At 34.2% G+C, this 23,550-nt stretch overlaps 1 protein-coding gene across 12 annotated transcripts in view; it reads right to left on the reverse strand.

The window, feature by feature from the left end:
- FOXP2 (forkhead box P2) overlaps positions 1-23,550 on the reverse strand; it is a 568,904-nt gene that overhangs the window by 544,375 nt on the left and 979 nt on the right. For 2 of the 12 annotated variants that reach the window (XM_073238574.1, XM_073238575.1), the window contains exons 1-2: positions 15,107-15,190; positions 14,860-14,923 (exon numbers count right to left, since the gene is read on the reverse strand). The exons of 8 other annotated variants lie outside the window; for them this stretch is intronic. The gene's annotated coding sequence lies outside the window, so the exon portion shown is untranslated. Of the gene's footprint in view, positions 1-14,859; positions 14,924-15,106; positions 15,191-22,955; positions 23,095-23,550 lie in introns of those variants that run through there. 2 more of the 12 variants (XM_073238564.1, XM_073238562.1) reach the window with 2 other exon arrangements.

A 23,550-nucleotide genomic window follows, 5' to 3' on the forward strand; every position in this document is an offset into this window, starting at 1 on the left:
CTTTATCAACTGCTTTATAACAACCAACTACCAAACTCACTGGCCTAAAATAATTTATTATTTTTCATAATTCTGTGAGTTAAGTGTGTAGTTCTTCTACTGATCCGGCATGGGCTCACTCATGCAGCTGCATTCTCCTGGTAGGTCAGCTCTGGTCAGAGCTTACATGGGCCTGCTGGGCCTTGAACTCCATGTTATCCTTCATCTTCAAGGAGGTGAGACTAGGCTTCTTCACATGTTGGCAGCAGCTCTGCAAGGCAAGCTCCAATGTTCAAGCACTTATCAAATTTCAACTTGTATTTCATTTGCTTTTGTCCCACTGGCCAAAGCAAGTAATATATACAAGCCAGAGTGACTGTGGGAGGGAGCAGAGCTGGGAGTAATGATTCAGTGGAGGTCATTCATGAAAAAATCCACCACAGCAGCTAACAGCATTGTTACTTATTCTTCTTCCAATCCTCCTAATACTTGAATCCTGTTATTGTTTAACAAAGTTTCTTTCCTATCTGCTCCATATCTTATCTCTTTAAGAGCTAAGTTACCCTTTATGGGTGTTCTAACCTCATACTAGTCCAACATATCAGTGAATGGGTGCTTATACAGGATTCAAAAGTATTTTAAAATTTTAAATGCACCATATGCCACAGCAAATGCTCACTCTTAAATTCTTAAAGCTCTCATGGAAGGAATAAAAATGCCTTTGAATTTAACTGCAAAAACTTTTAGAAACATCAGGGCCAATGAATTCTCCCCACCAGGAAGAAATGCATCATACCATTGTTAATGTCCTATACTCAAGTTCTTGAGGTATTTGTACCTCTAATTCATATTGAATGGATTATCACACATGTCCAAAATGCTTAAAATATTAAGGTTAAAAAGAACCATTATCATCTGACTTCTATACCAGGTACTCCAAAGGGCAAGACAAGAAGATATTAAGTATAAAAATGCTAATCTGAAGAACAGTAAATAATACAAACAAAAGGGCAAAAATCACCAAGGAAAAGTTAGAAAACAAAAGAAATTAATTAATCTTTTATTTTACAAGTTGCTATTTTTAATATGTCCTATGATAACTTAAAGATGAGTTGAATAGGAAAGAAAAAATTGAATTTTTAAGGACATGACCACATCTTTCATTACATTTTAATATGTACTTTTTATCCCAATCGCCTTTTTTAGACACCAATTCAAATTCAATTCAAGACTGTAAATTTTTTTGAAAATGAAATTTTGAAAATTTTGGAAAAAGGTGTGTGCAAATGTGACCTGAAGGATGGCTGAACTGTAATTAGGTAAGGTGGGTCTCTTTGGACTGACAAGATTTGCACTATGACTAAGGCTAGCACATATAACTATAAAAAAGTCAAAACAACCTTCTGGATTCAATTATGATGCCAAACAAGATGTTGTTCAGTGTGAATAGGTGGCAAAATGCTTGAGAGATTTTCCACCAGGGGAGACAGAATGTGGATCTTTACTTATGCACAGAAGACTTTTTTTGCTGTTGTTAAATTAGGCCAACAGCAGAGTTATTTTTAGATTACTTACTTCACTTTCTCTTCTTAATGGGCTGGTATACAAAATAGGACAGAAAATGTACCATATGTCACAGCAAATGCTCAAACCCTAAATTCTTAAAGCTCTCATGGTATCTTAAAATATGATTATTTCCTTTCAGATGAAATGAAGTCTATTACCATTCTCACAGATACTTATCAATTAAAAACAAATAAATTACACACTTCTTTTAAAGAAACAATATTTTTTGGAGAATTTTCTTCTTTTATCATTTTTAGTAAAAAAAAGTTGCAAAGGAAGAACTGAAGTGTGAATAAATATGTTGACTTACATTTATGATTAAAAGTTAACATTTAAAGCATACAGCAAATTCTATAGTGACTAACATAGCTCTTGATTTCCTAAAATTACAAAATTTAGATGACTCATCTACTCGCTCTTTCATAAAATCGATCTAAAGTCTCTTTAGGCAGTCTCAATTTTGTAGAAAGATAATCTTTTAAAACTTTTTCACTGTATTTCAACATGACGCATTCTCATTTTATGATTACAATCACGTACCACAAAACTACATTAATATTTTGATTTACACTATTGTTACAAATCATGACATAGAATAACATTAAAGACATTAAAAAAAGATTCTCCTCAGTTTTATCAGTAATATATATATATAATTCAAACTGTTATGAAATACTAAATTTATTTTAAAATAGTTTAATAAAATCAACAAATAGTATTATACAGGAAAACATTCACCATGTTCTTTGTACTGATCCAATTTTAATGAAGCAAACAGTGCAACCAAAGATTCGACACCTCTGGTTTGGACACAGTTTACAGTTAGGATGAGGAATACCAAGTGCTTATTTCCTTGAAAAAAAAAATCAAGTAAAATATCAAATTTGCTTATTATTTTATTTAGTTATAATCTTGTGAATGTTTCATATGTTAAATGTACAGGTCTACTTTTTTCCTCTAAAGATAGGGCAGATGTGTTGCTAGATATACACTTCATCATTCTATGTAACCTACTTTTAACAAAATTAAATATATAAAAAAGAACAAAATCAAGTCATTTGGGACAACATGGATGGACATAAAGTATATTATGCTAAATGAAATAAGTCAGGGAATGAAAGACAGATAACATATGGTTTCACTTATATGTGTTATGTACAAAACAAAACAAATGAACAAACAAACAAACAAAACAGAAATAGACTTATAAACACAGAGAAAAGACTGGTGGTTGACAAAGGGGAGGGGAGCAGGGGACTGGGTGAAATAGGTGATACAGATAAATAGGCATGAACTTCCAATTATAAAATAAAATTTTTCATGGGGATAAAATTCCAACATAAGGAATATAGTCAATGATATAATATCTTTGTATGAGGACAGATAGTAACTACATTTGTGGTGAGCATTTAGTAATGTATATAAATGTTGAATCACTATATTGTATGCCTGAAATCAATATTGTACATCAACTATACTTCAATAAAAAATTAAAAATCAAAAAAATAATTTAATATTAAATGGAACAATTAAATGAAACATCTTTAATATAGGTATTTAGGTATATGGAAATTAATTTCTGAAAAACACAGGTCTGCTGATAAAACTGTTTTGTTGGCAAATCACCATTCCAACATATAATCCCCAAAAATTTATGATGCAAAACCAGGAAACTGAATATTATTATGATTGTTTAATGTTGCTAAACTAATAGTACTAATGAAATTTTATCTATAAAGACAATCTTAAAAATTAATTCTAATTCTTGCTTTTAAAAATATACTTAAATAATCTGCATTTTGATACAATCCTAGCACCTTAATTCTAACATATAACCTCTAAAAATAATCGGACCTAATTACAGAAAGAACAGTAATATGTTGAATACAAAAAATAGTTCTTAAAATTTTAAAGAAAGCATAGTTTGCCAATAAAAGTATTAACAAAAGCAAAAGAACTGAATTATTAAAAATGTTAATGGTTGCTTTTAGAGGAGAACAGACTTTCAGTGCAGTAGAAAGGTTTCCATGTAGTCAGAACTTGACCACACTTTGTGCCAGACATTGGTCTTGGTCCTGAAATGATATTTCATGTCTCAATTATAGTTAAGTAATACCTTATAAAGCCAGATCAATTAAGCCTAATGAGACCAACCCTGAAGGTAACAAACAAAAAAGAGGCTATGTCCCAAAGATAAATACATTTTTATAGGACCTGCTTCATATAATTTATTTTTAGTAAGTAAATAATAAATGTGGCAAGAAAATAGAAAAGGTTTTATGAAGTAGCAAAATATATTGACATTCTTATCAGGTGATAATGACTGTGTCTAAATAGTTTATTTTTATTTTTATCTTTCTCTAGTGGCTAAATTCACATTTAAATAACACTAATTTCACCATATGTTAAATTTCATAATTTTACTAAAACTGACATCTAAGTACAAGGGAATACTCACCTTCTGTATTTTATGAAAAGATATTTCTAGGGCTGGACTAGAACTTGAAAAATACTATTACAGAACTTGTGTACTTACTTAAATTTATCCATTATTCCCAATCAAAATGAAGCCCCTCCTATGACACACTGTTGTTTAAGAATAGTTACCACACATACACAGTAACCACTTTTTGAGCATGTGCTTTTTATTAAGTGATCACTAACATATGTTCCCAGCATCATTGAGCTAAAGAATATGTATCACTTGCCAAACCTTTCTTCCACTGAGTACCTATCTCCTCAGTAAATAATCATTTCCAGACAAATGGTAAAGGGAATTGTGTTTCTTTGGCTACATTATCCAACATATTTTCCTAGTACTGAAGGAGAGGGAAGAGACATGACTGTGAAATATCTTCAAAATACTCTTCCTAATGCTTCCCTAATATCTGAAACCTGTAAGGAAAAGTCCCATATTTTCAATCTAATTTCCTCAATGGGCACATGTGAATGGTAGTCAGTAGTATACACAGGATAGTGTATTACAGGACCACGGCAGTACTCTGTGAAGAGCTCACACCTTAGAACATAGTGGTCTGGGCCATTAGACACAAAGAAAAAGATTCCAATTCCAATAGAAACTAGTAATTAATTAACCTTATTATAAAAATAGAAAATCAGTCCACTACAGAACCAGGAAAATTGGCTTCCTAACTTTAAAACAGCCAAGTTAGGATTAAAATTCCTAGCTTCATCGTAGGCCCAGGAAGAAGTCCTCAGTACAAGAGGTCAACAAACAAAATCTTCAGGAAAAGAAAAAGTGAAGTAGCTAGGAAATAGAACAGTCATAAGATCCAGTTATTCAGTGACTGCAATGGGGTATGGGGGGGACTTGATAATAAGGGTGAACATAGTAACCACATCATTTTTCTTGTGAAACCTTCATAAGAATGTATATCAATGCTACCTTAATAAAAAAAAATTTATGAACCACCAACCCCGCAAAAAATAAATAAATGAGTCAAAGAAAAAAAATAAAGATCCATAGTTATTATTGAAGTGACGGCATCTACCATCTATCAACAGAATAGCAACCCTGCAAAAGAAATTATCCAGTATACCAAATTAAATAACATGGAAATAATTTTATCCAAATCCACTACTGGAATACAAGAAGATTACTAACAGGAGAGTCCCTTAAAGGGAGGAATCTTCTAAATTTATTACATTAAACTGCTTACAAAACATATTTCTCCAGAAGATAAGACTTCATTGTAATGATGAATTTATCTAAAAACATCATCAAGTTTAAAGTCAATCAGTAAGGTCTAAGGCTCTGATTAAAAAAGAAAACACTGTAAAACTGAGACAATCTTAAAATGGGCAACATCTAGTTTTGCCACATTTAATAGCTTCAGAGAACTTCATGAATAAACAATTGTAACTTCACTTGAAATTACCACAAACAAAATTCAAAATTAATTTTTAAGTTTCACATTTCAAGTTTTCAAGAATATACTGGTTCAGGCAGAGACAATATTTGACTTCTAAGCACATTCAGTAAGTCACACTTTCCTCTAAAGAATATTCCTGGATCAGGTGTTTGTAATTTAACTGCCTGACCAAAGGGGGAAAGAAATAAGAAACACAAAATATTTGTTTCTGGTAAATGGCATATTTCCCTCCAGATCCTCAAAATCCACAGGGTCTGGTATGAAGGATGCTCTCTTGGCAGAACAGGTTGCCCCATCCTAAACCATGGCACTCAGTGTTTAAAGATGAAAACATACAAAAAGAAGCCAATAAACAAAATACTGCAGAAAAAAAAAATGGATGGAATAGCTAGGAAAAAGAAGTCACAGGATCCCATACTTATTATTGAAGAGAAGGCATCTACCATCTGGTTACTGTGTGGGGATATTTACAAATATTATTTTTAATTCATACAAAAAAATAGCACTACACAGAATTTTCATCCATATTTTACAGATGAGAAAATTTAGGTTTAGGGATCAAATGATTTGCCCAAGATCACACAGCCAGCATATGGCTGAGCCTAGGATTTGCACTCCATCTGTCTAATGCCAAGCCCTCCTCTTGCCATGATGTCAAATCCACATCTCAGTTAACAAATATTCCTGCTGGGTCTCCACTGTGTGCACCCACGCTACAAAGAACTACAAAAGAAATAGAAGATAATACCGCCTTTGCCCTCCGGGCAGTTAACATCTAAGAAGCATTCTGAAGATTCAGATACCCATTCATGAGAAGCAGTGTTATATATACAGAGGAAAGGGCAGAAGACTAGTGAGAGGAAGATGACTCACTCACTCTAGGCTTTGTTATTTACTAGCCATACAACCTTCAGTAGATAATAATTTCTATTATTTCCTTATCTGCAGAGAGCATATAATACCTGCCTAATTATCTTACAGAATCAGTTCAAAGATCCAATTAGGCAAGGTAAGAGCCTTATTAGCTACAAATTGTTTCACAAATGTGAAATGTTAATACTGCTATTGAAGTGTCCAAAGTCAGGCCATTATACAATTTTGGGTAGATGTCTAAATTCAGCAATAAAAAGATTAGCTGATTCACTTTTGTTCCCCTTCCTTATTGTTTTGGTTTTTTTGGATTGTTCAAAGAGTTAGTGCTCTAAGGGTGAGGAATTAACCAACTGGTTCTGGCTCTTGCTCCCTGCCTGGCCATACACTCCAGCCAGCCGCATTTCAAAGATGAGACCTATGTCCGAACCACTTTCCCTCACTACAATTGCACTCCATGCCAGTCCAGGCAGCATGCTATTTGGCCCAAAGTAAAACAGTCCTATTTTCTTCTCCTTCTGACTTTATTTCCTCTTCTCCTTTCTTCGCTCAGCTAGATTATAAAACTAGAACCCCATGCTCAAGTGTCCAGCCCACCCCCAAACCCAAAGTTGTACTTCAAATTATAAATTACTTCTATCAACTCAGCAAAAAGTGTGAGATGACCCATTTCCCAAGGGAGACTGGAGAACTTGGTTCAGAAACCCAAGTGACTGAAATTCTCTGAAGAAATAAGAGAATTTGCAAAACAAGAAACAGCCTTTGGCTGACTGGGAAGAGTGTCATGAACTACAAATGTACCAACCACAAACATTTGAAATAAATAATCTTCTGTCTTAAATACTAATGTTAGAAAATGATGTTCTATCAATTTTTTCATTCAAATTGATCAATATTTAGAACATTAAATTTATACTCAACTTGACCAATTTAAATGACCCAGGCTTTAAATATAAAACACAACTACCTCTAGATACATTTTTCTCCCTTTCCTTTTCTACCTCCAACTTCTCTTATTTTAAAGGAAGCTAATAGTATTCTTTTCTTTCTATAATTTGTTTTCTGTATGTGAATGTATAGATTTCTTTAAGATTAACATAGAAACTCAAAATGTTCACTGGATCAATCAAAATATTGGAACTGAAGATTTTGTTAGAACTTTAGAGGTTATGAATTTATTCTTATAGCAGTAGTTATAAATTTTAAATTCTATATCCAAATTTTATTTCTGATGACCGGTAAAATTTGGGTTCTATTTCTAGTCCTTATTTTCTTGGGAAAAAAAGAAATTCTTTAGAAGTGCCATGTAATATTTACTCTGGTATTTCTAAAAGTGTGGTCTTCACATCACCTTATTTGGATAGGATATGTAGGTTATTTTCTAAGAATGAAGATTTTTGGTCCCTCTCCAGGGCTACTAATAAAGAGATAATCTAGGTTAGACCTAGGAATCAGAATTTTAACAACCAATTCTCATGCCCAACAAAATTGACACAAACAAATTTTTCCACTTAAATATATTTAAGATATTTCCTCAACAGCATCATCTGTAACATTTTATAAACTTACTATGGTAAAACAGATCTTTTTAGTTGAATAAATAGTTTTATTTTCTAGGAATAAAAGATTTTTTCAACTAATAATAGATTTAGCTTAGCTTGTTATAATTTATTTGGGCACTTTACAAAGCAGGATTCAACTGCCATATCAAAAAAAAAACACTAAATTTACTAACTTTTACCACCATATATTAAATTTTAAGTTAATTAATAACTAGTTAAAATGACTACAGGTTTTTGTTGGGAATATGATTTAAAAATAGAAATAATAGTATAGCTCTTTATGGAAATAGGTTACAAATATACATATTGTTTTTCAATTAAATCTTTCTTATATTAGTATCACTGAAGTCATCAAACAATATTTTTTACCTCAAGTTCTATTTCCTCATCCTTTATTAAAAGTATCAAAAAAATAAAAAGAGAACTTCACTCTCTGTGGAAGACCATAATAGTTCATTAACTATGTGTATCTCAGGAGCCCCCATACCTGACTGCATTTGGTCTTTTTCCACTTTTTATTTTTTAGGTCACACAAATACTGTAAGTAATATAATAAAACCACAAGTTTGTCTGTATTTTCTCATATAGCCAAGCCCTGACTCATAAATATTTCATTTATTGTTGTCTTAATTCTAAAGGAGATTTGCCTGTATTTTTCATCCTTATGGCAAAACCTCTCTTTTCTGAAAGCAATTCTGCTCATGACTTTGTTAAAAGTAACACATATAACACCATAAAAAGGACTTTCATTCAATACAATGGCAACCACCTAGGCCAATACATCAAATATTCTTAAGATTCAAAGTATAAGATTCATATAATTCTTTACTAAGGTATTTCATAAGGAAATACAGTATTATATGATAAAGTATGTTTTCTGAGCCTTAAAATGGTAAGAAGAGAGTTCATATAGTGCCTTTATTTCTGAGAAAACAAGACAAATTCAAAAATAATTCAGAGAGGAAAGTTAGGGGGAATGGGTATTATGGATTAGGTTAGAATCAAAATGATCACAAATTGCTTACTGAAAATTTCGAGTAGTGGAAGCAAAAAATATTAAAATTCCAAAAAAATGATTTATGTTTAATTTACAACTCTCATGATAAAGCAACAAATAGTGCACCTCTAATTCAGGCCTCCTGTCAGAAAGAGATGTGCATTCTGAAGGGAAAAAAAAGTGGGGAGACAAATAGTTTACTGGCAAGGAAGAATAAACATCAAGGAAAACAGCTTTACTATTCCTCATTCTTAAGTCTTTTCATCCATCTTCCCATCTCCTCCAGCTGAGATTGTATAATCTACAAAGTTTGCATCAAAAATAAGAACAGAAACATTTCCCAAGGCAGACTCTGCAAGGTTGGTTTTAATTACCTTAAAAAACATTAATACCAGAACATGCAAACAAAAAAACCTAGCTGAAGGGCTTCTACCATAAGTAAATGTACAGGAGATTCTCCTTACCCAAAGTCACAAAAGCGAACCTAGTTCAATAGCCATTTTGTCTGCTTGAGAGCCTTGATGTCATTAGTTTTCAAATTTCTCATTCCAGCCAGATACTTCACTCACCTAATTGCACTCCAGGCCTGTGGTTTACCAATATCCCCACTTAACCATACAAAAGCTCTGGGTTGTACCAAAGCTTTGTCTCATACTTGAAGCTGCCTCCACTAGTTGTGATGCTTCACGACTTTTCCCTGAGAGTTTCCTGACATTTTTGTTTTGACCTTACTTCTGGAAAAATGATGTGAATGCTGTCATTAGTTGGCTATTTAGATTTTGGACCCCTCAACTAGTTATCCCACTTGTACTATCCAGATTTATATTTTAATACTGATAATGACAAAACACTGAGCATCTAATAAATTATTGGTTTAGTAATGATTTCTTCTCTCTGAAGACTTAAGCAGCAAGAAGAACTACTACTTGGGTTATAACAGCAGCGAAAAGGGAAGAATTATCATAAAAAAATTTGTCAGAGAATTCTTAGAAGTCCGTATCAGGTTTAAGCTCATAAATGCAAGCCAGTGAGCAAAATGTGGCATGGATTTTAGTCACAGAGATAGAAAAAGATATGTCTATATTTACGTAATTATACATGTGTGTGCATGCATATTTGTGGGTTTCGCAAAATACAGTCCATAGGCTAAAACTGTGTCACTGCCTGATTTTGGATGGCTGTAAGAATGGTTTTAACAGCTTTAAATGGTTGAATGAAGATCAAAAGAATGTTTTGTAAATATGAAAATTTTATGAAATTCAAACTTTAGTGCCCATAAATAAATCTTGCTGGCACAGGGCTACATTCATTTAGGTATTTTCCAGACCTGCAGAGGTGGCAGAGGTGAATATTTTTGAGAGATCTATGGCTCACAAAACCTGTCTTTACTAGCTAGCCTGTTACAGAGAAAATTTGTCAACCCCTACTATATATGATGGCTTTGCATGAACTCTAAAATTAAAAAAAAAGGCTTGGTATAAACATCTTATCTATGGAAATTATGAATTATTGAAAGTAAAATTATGACCCTCCAGCCTCAGAAGACACTAAGAAAGAAAAAAGTCAGAAAACATCTAAAAACCAATAGAGTTATACAGGGATTATTTGACCTTAGAAGTGATATTATGCATCATGGAATACAGAAACATGACTCAAAGCTTTAATAAATGCTCAAAATGGACTGAAGCACCCCCACACACAAAAACCCCCACAAAAAAATCTAAGAACACTTCTAAATCTTATTTAGGTCTAGGAAAAGTATTTCAAAAGACATGAACCTACTGCTTGGTGACAATGGTATATTATAACTGAGACAAATCTTAGGTAGTTTTTACCTACTCCACCAAAAAGGAAAGCTGTTGAAACTAAAATGGAGATCAGTATGATTAATAAGAAAACCAAAGCTCAGAAATGAAGAAGACAGTGAATCACTTTAAGTAAGTTCAGATATATAGGACCAATGGATTACAATTTTAAGGTATTAAAAAAGGCAGCTTATAAATGTTATCACAGAACAGTGGCTTTTAACCTTGGGTGAGTTACAAACAACGTAAGAGCAGACAATATATAGGAGGTGCAAATGTTATTTTTTAAGGTAAAAGGATTCTAGAAAATAAAGATCAGTGATCTTGACACTATTCCCCAGTGAAATTCTAGGACAGGTTACTAAACAGATGGTTTGTGAGCATTTAAATATTTTCTTTTAATCTGCCATGGATTTGTTAAAAATGAGCCATGCCAAACCTTGTTTCCTTTTCTGGCATAATTCTAGATGAATGAATCAGAGAAATATATTAGCTATATATATATCTGGACCAAGACAAGTATGGAGAAAGTCTATTGTGGCCAACTTGGGGTAGGTCCACTTACTATTTATGTAACTTTGGGGAACTTTCTTAACATCTGGGATAAGAGGAAAATTTCATGGGTCTCTTGAGTTTCTGCAGTTTTGTGAGCAGAGGCACTCGTTGATTTTGTTCTGGACCGTCTTTTCATGGAAGTTTGTACAGCAAATAGCCTTGGAAGGGAGAGACCGTATCTCCCTCTAGAACAAAGGAAAGGTTTGCTTACAGACTATTGTAAAAGATCGAGGTTCCTAAACTTGGAGTTCCTCATCTGTGATAGGACTCACTGAGTGTACAGAACTAACTTGAGCCACTCTGCAGAGTCCTTGTGGGACTTGGTGGACAAGGAACAAAAATAAACATGAAGGTCATGCTGCCTGCTATACCAGGAATAAGAAATAAAGTTTTTTTGTCTCTGATCTCTAGGTCCTGTGCCTTCGGCAAGCATCCATAAAACACTGGCTGGCTTGAATGAACGCAGGGTAAAATATTACATCTCTCACAGTTCTTAACAACTTGTGACTCAACTTCACCATTTGTAAAATGGAGATACAATATACCTCCCTATAAAGGAATTAGGAAGATTGAATTGATACACACAAATTGCTTAGAAAAGTGCTAACTTAATGTAACTGCTCAGTGAATGTTAGCCATTATAATTATTATTAATTTCAATGTATATAGGTAGGTAAACAATCACATCCAAAGGATCAATGACAAGTCAGGCTCCACACTCATTAAGTTTGGAAAAGGCTCTAATCTTAACCCTATGCTGTTCAATATTTTCATAAATAATTGAACAGAGCTATAAAAATGTATTAAACAAATTTATGGATAACACATATAACAGAGTCAGGATTTTAAGAAAATGTTGACATGCTGAATAAACTATAAAAAAAAGTTTTCCATGCAAATCCTATTTTAAAAATGAAGTATTCAAATTGTATGTTAATTGCAACTCACATAAAGTAAATTACAATTCTAGTAACAATGTAACATGACTAAAAAATGAACTTGCTATTAGGTTAGAGAAAAATGGAGATAAATTTTCAGTGTGTTCTGTGTCAATGAGACCATATTCATGGTCTTGTATTTAGCTCTGGATACATTTTAAAGGGAAACTTCCACAAACAGAAGCCTAGCCAGAAGAAAGTGATCAGGACTGTGAAGGGTGAAATAAATCTATATAGCATGTAAAGTATGACAAAACTGACTTCCTTCTCCTGAAAGGAAATATTTATTGCACATGAAAATTTTCAGACATCTGCAAAGCTTCAATGTAAAATATTCTATGTAAATCCAAAGGGCAGAACTAGAAATCATGGCTAATTATTCCAATTCAGTGTAAGGAAGAACTTTCTATCAATTATATTTTTCGAATGTTGGATGTTAAGATAACAAGTTCCCCATTCATGTAAGTTTTTTAAAGCCACTAGCCAGGAATATGGCAATGGCGATTGCCTCCTTCACATTCTTGGAACCACTCACTTCTTGTCTGTCAAAAAGCCAACTCACAGGAAATTTCTCCAGGCCTCTTGACTGTTTTCTTGCCTCCCTGGTTACTATTCCATTTCAGCCTAGCTAGCCCCTTCAGACTGACAGTTTGTTATTAGCAGCCCACCTGACTCTCTGACTACTTCACTGATTATTCCTCTTTCCATATACTGCAGCCCACAGGCAATTTGACAAACGCTCCTGGATAACAAACTCTAGTCCTATCAACCATCTGGTTTGGAAGGGAGAATGGAAAATTAATCTCATGATCTTAAAGATTCCTCTGAATTGTAGGATTCCTGATTCTTTTGCCATTTACAGAAGTTGGTGGATGATCAGTGATTATGGAATGAATAAATAAGTGAATGAATAAATGAATATTATTGAACAGTTGATAGCTTCTTTCTTATTTAAGAACTAGCTATTTGAATGGATCTTACATCTTTCAACCAGTCAAAAAGACGACAGAGTGAAAAGACATTAACAATAAACACCTGTGGAAATAAAGCAAGTATGAGAGCAAGAAAGAAAGACTGTGGGTAGAAGTGGGAATGAGAGTAAAGAACTATAGTGGAGACTCCAAAATTAACTCTTAGAAATGATTAACTAGGAAAGTCTATAAGCCAGGCCAATTTTTAAGCTAAAATAAAATTTAAGGCTATAATAAAAATACACTTGAAATGAAAAATGAGAGGAAAATTCTAAACTCCTAATAAATTATGACAGGAACAAGCAACTACATTCTTGCAAAGGCAAAAATGATACATAAAACAACAGAGATGAATCTCAAATGCATTATGATAAGTGAAAGAAGACTGACTCCAAAGACTATATACTGTATAATTCTAAGACAGACTTAAATGTGGTGTATATATATATATACATATATATACAATCGAATATTATTCAGCCAGAACAGAGGATATCCTGCTGTTTGTAATGACATGGAGGGACCTTGAGCACATTATGCTAAGTGAGATACATCAGATAGAGAAAGACAGGTACTATATGATATCACTTATGTGTAGAATCTAAAAAAGCCAAAGTTGTAAAAAATAGAGACTAAAATGGTGATGACCACGGGATGGGGGTGGGAGGCTAAGACTAATATTTAAGGAACCAAACTTGCAGCCTGCTTATAAATAAGTCCTAGAGGTCTACTGAACAGTATAATATAGACCATACTGCATTGTAATAGGTAATGTGATAAATATCACTACAATGGCAATGATATTACAATAATTATGTATCAAAGCAACACACTGGATACCATAAATTTACACAATGTCATATGTCAAATTTATTCAATTTCTTTTATAAACTCGTAAAAACAAAAAAGACAGACTTCAAAGGACAAAACTTACAGGGACAGAAATCAGTGGTTAACCTGGAACTGGAGAATGGGAAGGGGGATTAACTAAAAAGTACATGGAAAAATTCTGGAGCATGATGGAACTGTCCTATGTCTTAATTGTTTAATTGTGGTGGTGATTACATAACTAATTATACATTTATCAAAATATAGAGAACTTTCCATTATAAAGGGGTGAATTTTACTGTATGTAAATAATCTTTAATATTAAAAAGGAAAAAATTTAAAAGCCTAAAATGTTACATAAAAATGAGTCATTAAAATATTTTTATCATTAACCAATCACAAGTAAATGTTTAAGAGAAAATTATCAGTATCATATTTGCAATATAGTAGCTAATGTCTTAATATAAAATGAAGTCATATGTATAGCCAGCTTTTACAAAGTATTAAAATATATTTTCCTTCATAGTTAACATGTAAAAATATATTACTCATTCACATTAGTTTTTAAATACCCTCTTAAAAAATGTAATTCTAGTAATAAGAAACATTTTTAATTTATGTATCAGCTTGTTACATATATGATCTATTATTGTACATTTATACTTGAAATTTGGTCTTATGTCATCATAAAAACAAATGTTCTCTAAAAGTAAAAACAAAACTTATAACAATGTTCCTTGAATGTAACATAAGATTGTACTTAGTCCTATTTTAGAATCTGGCACTGGTTCAGCCCAGTGAGAAATGAGACATTTTCAGGACACAATTAGAAAGATATCAGAGAGAATAGATACGTAAAATCAAATTAACAGTTACAAATAACAAATTGCATTACCTTTCTTCTGGTTGCGGAGCAGTTTGAGAGATAGACATGAAGGACAAGGGATGGTATGACATTACTGAAAATTACAAAAGAGCAAAGAGTTATAAGTGATATGAGTGCAACTTAAAAGCATACTTTTCTGGAAGAAATATTATCAATGGATCAAGAAAATACAGATTTAAAATAACAAGGTAAAATGTATTGAAATATGACTGCAAGCTTACATCACTGCTAAAAACTACCATTTATAATCCCTTACCTTCTGAGAAGAAATCTTTGTTGATGCTTTCCTTGTTTGTCCACATAGTGGTCTGTCACAAGCAAAGCAGCCAGAATGAGAAAAAGATACGATACTTCGCATGATACAGAACACTTAATAGAGCATGTACACTTGGCATGATTGTATGCATTGCATGGCTGGAGAATTAGGCAGCAAAGTAGTGAAGGAATGATCTATATGAGGCTCTAAAAAGTTTTTATCAGTTCCCAGGGGGGAAAGAAAGATGTATTAAGAGATCTAGGGCAAAACCTCCTATGTGGAACATTGTAAAAAGCCCGTGTCACTCCCCTGAAGCCAAAAGATAGTAAAGATATGCAGCACTCATCTAGTTGGGAGTTGTGTTTCCTTTTAATGCAGTACGATGCTTAGGCTGGACCATGGGACAATCCCACCTTTTATGTGGGATCTACAAATGTATGTGTGTGTGTAAAGTCTATTAAAAAGGGAGCTCTAATTTTAAAAAGACAAAGTTTACAAACAGCTTATCCAACTCCACATTTTATTTCTGAATTGGTGCCACCAACAGCTAACAATATGAATGAATGCAGGACCAGGCAAAAATTGTGAAGAAATTAATATTTATAGAATATTAACAATATGTGCTTTAGGGAAGAGAATGCCAGGTGGTTATTTTTCTTAACCCTAACATGATCAACTCCACATGTACTCCTAACTTCTCTTGTTTCAGCATTCTGGTTCAATACGGGAGGCAATGTTCCTGACTAACAAGGAGGAGAGTGGTATAAATACACCTAGTGAGCTAAGATGACTTAAAAAAAAAAAACAAAAAAGAACCCTTAAATTAATTGAGCCCCCAGAGCTTCAGAAGCAAATTTATTTATTAGAAGGTTAAACTTTTTTAGTTTTTTTTTTTAAACAAGTATCTTCTCTCATAAGATCAGTCTTATGTGTATGTTTATGTGGTAGTAACGAGAGAATATGTTCATACCTTCAAATTTGATTTCACGTATTTCACAAAAGGTTTCACTTGGAGGTAACCTAAAAACTAATCATCTTTTTTAATTTTGGAGCAAATGACCCACCCAGTATCACAAAATAGTTATAGACAGACCAAGTACCAGAAATTAGATCTCCTGGCACTTAACATGGAAGTCTGCATAGTACAGCAAGCTACCTATTTTACTGTCTGTGGCAAAAATTTTATCTTCCAGAAGGATTCATTTTCATTCACACTCTAATATATATTATTATCAGAGGAATCCATTAACACAAAATTTCCTACTCAGAACAAGGAAAGGAGAATACACTCGCAATATGCAGGGCATTGAGATCCAAGGAGGAGGAGAAGAGGAACAGAAGATGGATGTAAGTAATTTTTTTAAAAGAAAAGTGGGATAATTATGTAATAAAACCCCATTCTGCCTTTCTTCAGTTTTCCAAGGGCCACATATTATCTGGTGGTATTATAATAGGTTAGAATTCTTTTGAAAGATCTCATAATACAGTCTCTAGGAGGGAAGAGGGGGAGAAAAATTAGAAGAGATAGGCAAAGGAAAAGAGACCTCTTTCATTATCAATAGAAAATATTATAATCTCCTTTCTCTATTCTCAGGTACTTAGAATAAAATTTCTGAGAAAGAACACAGAATCTGTGTACTTCTGTGGTGGTATTTACAGAGAATTGTATCACCAATTCATGCCTTGGTAATAGCTATCCAAAAGCATTTGAGCAAACTATAAAGGGTGGAATTTTAATTTTGGAGAGAGGAATTTTCTATCACATCATAACTCTTGAATCTGCTCTGTTTAAGGATAGGTAATGAAAGGATGAGACAAAAGAAAAGTTGTAAACATAGTGTACGCAAATGAAAAGTAAAGGCAGCTAAATCTAAAGGTTTTAAGAAGAGACTTTGACTTAACCCATTTCCGTCCTTTTCCCACAATCCCTGAAATACTTAGTATGCCCATGTTGTATCTATAGTATAGCACTTAAAAACATCTGTATATACCGCTTACACTATTCATATTAAGATATAATGAGTTATACGAATGTCAGTCCAACAGTGCTAAGTGTGATTATATTAAAGCACTCAACTACTGAGCATTTCTTGACCAAAAGCATGATCATCCAGTCACAACTTTTGAAAGTTAAAAATATTGTTTCTCAGATTGAAAATTTTAAAAAGATACAGAAAATTGAACTTGAAATTTATCCACCTGAGATGAGAGCTTCCTTGACCAATAGCACCGTTTTCCCAAACATGATATGGTACAAAATAAGTGTAAGATTAAAAAGTAAGGTGAAAAGTAATTTCAGTCACACAAAAACAAATGAGGCAGTGATATAGACAGAAATAATGTCTTTGGCCTCCAACAAGTATTCATTTGTCTATTCAATGTTTATTCGTAGAGGTTCTCTCAAGTTTGAGGCACACTTCTATGCACTGGGTTAGAACAGTGAATAAAACAAAATCCTTGGCTCCCATGGAGTATATTCTAATTGGGGGACAGATGATTAGAGAAACAAACTTTTTAAAATGTCAATTGATGATAATGCTGTAGGGGAGAAAAGCATGGTAAGGGTGACAGGACATGATTTGTTATTTTACATGGGATAGTTGGAGACTTCTCTTAATAAGGACATGTTTGAGCAGAGACCTGAAGTTAGTGAAGATACCTGAGAGTAGAGCATTCCAGACAAAGAGAGAGAAAAATTTCGAGGTGGGGATGAGCTTATCCTGAATTGAGGAATATCAAGGAAGCCAGTGTGTCTGGAATTCACTGAATAAGAGGTAAATGTTAGGAAATAATGTCAGATAACTAACAGGAGTCAAATAATATGGATTTACATAAGGGCTGTGTCTTTTACTCTGAGAGACATAAGAAGATGTTGGAAGGTTTATACAAAACAATGACATAATCAGATATATTTTTAAAAGATCGCTCTGCTGTTTGTAAAATAAACTGTGGTGCCTGTTGCAACAACTCAGGTAGGAAATGATGGTCTATCTGATAAGATTGGTAACAGTGGTGGTATTAAATAGATGTTCAAAACAAGATTTTGGGGGCCCGTTTAGCAGACTGAGAAAGGAGAAAACTGAAGACAAAAAGGGAGAGTTAGCTACAGCAATACAGATATAGATCCACGAAATCCTGGAACATAAATTTGTGTGAAGTAATGGTGAGGAATAGTTCTTAAGGATGTTGGGAATCTTTTTTTAAATGAGATGATTTTATGACAGTCTACATATGCTGGGATGTTAAGATATCTGGATTAGTGTACTATAAGTTTTTCCTCTCTAACTGCCAGTGAGAAATTTTCTAAAAGCTTTCTCCAAAACATGTCTACCACTGATTTTTTTCTTACCCCCTAAAATACACTTTAAGAAAGTTTTTTATTTCTTAAATTGAGGGAAAGTTGCAAAAGGATGGCTATGGTTGTGTACATATACCAAAATGATATGAAACTAAAATGATTAAAAGAAAACTTTTATAGAAAATGCCATCATAAAAGTTGAGAAGAAAAAAAAGAAATGAATACCAGAAAAATGTTATGTTCTTTCTAGTAGCATCCTTTGAGGAATTCAAAGTTAATTTCCTCAACTTATTTTAAAAAAAAATAACATTCTCATGGTAAAATATTTTAGACTTACGGTAGAAAAGTCTCTAAAAAGAAACACTAAAAACTTAAATTTCAAATCAACATTATCTTCTACGAAGTATATTTTAAGCCCTCTAAGACAGAAATCAAGGGAAATTGAGGGACATTAATAAGCTAAAAACACTGAGAGTTTTTAAACCCCTGGGGATTCATTTCCTTCACAGCAATGCGCTTTTTCAACATCTAAATTTTACTTGCTCCTGCTAATAAAAATTTACCACAGCAGAAAGGAAGGAAGACCTCAGCTTCATATGACATATTTATCAATATAATGGGAAAGTATGTTCTACAGATCCTTTGATGACTATATGAAGAAAGGAAGTGTGCAACTGATTAGGAAGTTGAACTCAATCAACAGAATATAGGTCCAAAAAAACATATTTCAAATATCAAGGTATTCAAAAGGTTGAACTTTGGCCCTGATAATTTATGGAGAATATACACTTCTGATAAAATCCTAGATAAAATTTTGTAAAATGAGGCAATTTTGGAATTCAAATTGATCACGGAAAGCAAGGTGGACAAATGAATATAAAGGCAAAGCTCATAATTACAAAATGAAAAAGTATTAGGATTAAAAGTGGAATGCAAGCTGCAAGTCAGTAAAATATAATGCTGCTTCAAAAATAAAATAGGGGTGATACCAGTATACCTCATTTTAGAGCACAGATACACTCTGTGAATTTGGTTCTTAGACAAAGTCATGTATAAACACAAATTCCTAGTCACTCTGAAATTGAGATTATGCTCCTAAAAATAATTAGGCTAACAATAATACCTCATTTGAGGAAATAGTAAATTACTGAGGGACCCATTTACAGAAAAAGTTTTAATAAATAGAATTACTGAAAATAAATTACCACATATATATAGGTTTACTTTTTCATTTTAATATTAATATTGGTAGAACATAATAAATCTAAATCTTCTCTAAGGGCCTCTTTCCAGTATCTCAATATTCTAACATTAACCTTTTGGTTGGTCATAATATTTCTTAACATTTTACCAAAGTTGCTCTTTTTTGTTTGTTTTGTCTGGAAAATCGGGGGTTGGGGATGGATAATTACACTGGGCAGAACTAACCAGTGTACATGAAAATGCATCAGAGATAATGACAAATAGAAGTAAATAAACAAATGGAAGTAAGTTCCCACTTATTTTAACAGGAATATCTACAAGAATATTCTACAGCAAAAAAATATGCTATTATATGAGTATTTATATAATTCAATAGTAATGTATTTTCACAGACCAAGGATAGGCTTAAATAGTATTTTTAGACAACACTCCTAACCATGCTTAGTTAAGGTGTTTAAACAAACTAATAGTTATGGAGTCCACATGTGAGTTGTGAAAAACAAATGAAGAGGCTCAAAGTTTGTAACAATTCCATAAGAAAGCAATGAAAATGACCTAAGCCTCATTTAAAAAAAAGTCTAAAGAATTTAAATTATTTTACTTGATAAATACTATGGAAGGGATATGACTGGAGTCCATCTATATTAAAAGATAAATAGTTGGACCTTAAGAAAATATTTTTGTCATCAAAAGGAGAAGAACAAAAGTAAGCTAAACATATAAAATTTCAATTAGGCATTAGATTGTCTGCACACCATGAGCACTGAGATACGCTTAAGCAAAGTTTCAAGCACTTTGATTACTTCTTCAGAAACTTTACGAATATAAACAATAATTTTTCTGAGTTCGACTTGATCAAATTTGTTAGAACTCTATGAATTAAGGGACACAGAAATAAATTTACTTTCAATCTATGCAAATCTTAAGATTATCATTGGACCTAATTTGAGGAATAGACTTTTATCAAGAGGCAGTATGTATGTGGGCACTGGTTAGAAAACTTTGGATCCATCCATTTATCACTAAGAGTACTATCAACTATCATAAAGTTAAAGAAAATAAAAAACAGTGTGCCAACAATTAGTATTCAGTATCTTGTGGAATTGATATCACTTCTGAGTTCACTGTGAATTCAAATTTTGTCTAGCAAAAATCATGTCAAAAGAACTTGGTGATACTCTCTTTTTACAAGTCAATGGTCTCTTTCTGATTTAATTCAGAGAAGCAGAAAATACAGGACCACTTCCACCATTCAGCTTTCTATCAATATTACAACTAATAGCTGATCTAACATGAGACTATCAACACAGAAATAGACAAGGGTGATGAGACAGAGCCAGCTATAAATCCTTTAAAATATCACAAATAATATCCCTTTTATGTAATTAAGTTCCATATCCCTCACATTTTCTCTTGAAATAAAAATGTCTGGTAAATTTGTCTCATTATGTACATTAATACTGCCATATGCCCTGTGAGTCTCAATCAAACAATGAAGTTATTTTCACATATTTAAATATAGTTTTCAGAAAATGTAATTCTAATAGATACACAAAAAGTTGTTTTGGGTTTGGGAATTTTTGCTTGTAAAACAGGAATATAACTTCTCATTAAAGGTTATCTGTAAATTTAAAGTTTACCTTTTTTCCTGTTTTTATGGTGTGCACATATAACAATTCCCTCCTCCCCTTCAGGTTTCTAAATTATTACAAGGGTTTATTTTTTGAGGCAAAACCACTATAGTATCATGAGTGCAAAGAAATAAAACTACAGTGACAGTTTACTCAGACATAAACATTAATATAGTCATATTATAATGTAATTAAAGGCCTCTTTCTACTCCAGAGTATGAATTGAATGAAAACAATATTCAGTTCTAGAATTTCCACTCTGAATCTCAAAATATAAGTTGGGGAATTTTGAAAAGCAATAACTGTTACTTGTATATATTTTCCTTTGATTATTCTAGTACCCATTGTACTGTAATGGTAACATTTTAATAATCTATGTGTAAGAAAGTATTTATTGTACTTACATTTAAATCATTAAACATTTTTCTCCTAAAATTCTTGTACTGTTGTACTTAAAAGTGAACTTTTAAAATTGTGTCCATTCACCTACAGGGAATTATCATCAGGTTTCTAGTCTCTTCTTTATAAGTTAGTAACTTAATCACAAAGATGTCTTTCACTTAGTTTAAGGTAACAATGAAATAGTGGGTTTCTTAAGGTAGAACTGTAGGTCTAGTTAAGCAGTAAAAAAAATGGGAGGATATGAAAGCAGAGAAAAAAGGCTTTTAAAAGCTTTAAAGCTGAAATGATATTTTATGACCTTAATAAACACAGCGTATATAACTTTAGACCCACTTTATTTATGATTTACAAATAAATCAAAATTGTAAATTAATTGCTCAGTTTTAACACTGCATTTTAAAATTCCAGTACACTGAGAATATACTTATCCATAACTCATAGTGACATAAAAGATAAACAGGCCCCTTGACAACATAAAACATTTCCCCAAGACACGCCACAATGCAAAATTGAAGACGAAAATACCTGAGAGCTCATCTTTGCTTCAGTTTTTACCTCTAACATAGACTTGCTATTAAACACACCCCTCCTGTCTCCACTGCTACCTAGCTAAGCAAACTATTTGAGTTAGAGTGTGCAAAAATGTGCCTTCCAGGCAAACTTTTGTTTTCTAAAACTTAATCCTTCTAAATACTTCCAGTTGGAAAACATCCACTTGAGCTACTTGACAGCAGGGCGTCACTTTCTCCCCTCGGCTTACCTGCTACTAAATTATTCTTCCAAGCCGACTCTGGGCACGTCGGGGAGGCAGCTCTCGGAGCGCCTCCGGATCCATGACGGCCAGATACGTGCCCATCTCCCACACCCACGGGCGCCGCAGCCCCTCTCCCGCGGCCCGTTCGGAGCCCTCGCCAGGCCGCGGCGCGCGCCTCCCGTCGCCGACGCCTGCCCACCTGGGAGCGCACAGCACTCGAGGAATCCTCCTCAAGATCAAGAAACTGACTAGATTTCAACACGTGGTGAGAGAAAACGGGGGTGGAGGGAATATGCGCATTACAGAAAGCAGCTGTCCGTTAAGTGGCTTAAAGCTTTTGGTTAAAAAGCTGAATAAACAAATACACAGATGGGTCTAGTTCCTTGGGGATTCCGAAGCGTGAGGAGCCTCCCAAGAGGTGTCCAGTTCGGCCTCCCTCGACTCGTGCCTGTGCGAAACTCGCGCTACTTGCGCTCTCAGCAGCTCCGGACTAGCAAGTGTCTCTCCCACGCGTTCCTCCTAATGAGTGTCGCCCCGCGCCGGGTGCCCTGAGAGACTTACCTAAGAGATCTCTGAGGAGGCTGAGGGCATAGGGCAACTTTTCTCCTGCTCTGGACAGGGCCGAGCGCCAGGCGGGGAGCTCCACACGCGCGCTCGCACCGAGGTCGGATGCGGGCCGCGGTTTGGCCCGCGGGGCGGGGAGAGGCGCGCCGCCGCCGCACGTGCGCCGCCTTGAGCGCGAAGGGCCGTCGGAACGCGCGCTCGGCTGGGGTCGACGTCGGCGCCCCTCGAGCCCACCTGCCCTCCGTTCGCCCGGGCCTCGGCCGGCTCTCAGGTAAAAGCCTAACGAGAAGCCCTCCTTTTCCCCGAAAGTGTCCGCGCCCCTCCCACCCACCCTTCCAGAGGAACCAGGAGACACGATTTCACCCTAAACCCACCCAGAGTGAGGAGACCGGAATAAATGTAAGACCAGGACAGTCCCAGGGCAAGCGGGTCGTGCAGGCCGTGAGCAGGGGAGAGCGCGGGTCTGGAGGCAGCAGCCGGGATGCGCGACTGTCCCGGAACGTCACTAGGGGCCAAGAGTTTCTCCAGAGAACCAGGCGTGTGGCCCTCAGCCTCCCGTTCCCAGAGGAGGGCTTTGGAAATGAACGCAGAA

This window comes from Manis javanica, chromosome 6, assembly GCF_040802235.1.
Source record: "Manis javanica isolate MJ-LG chromosome 6, MJ_LKY, whole genome shotgun sequence".
Lineage (NCBI taxonomy): Eukaryota > Metazoa > Chordata > Mammalia > Pholidota > Manidae > Manis > Manis javanica.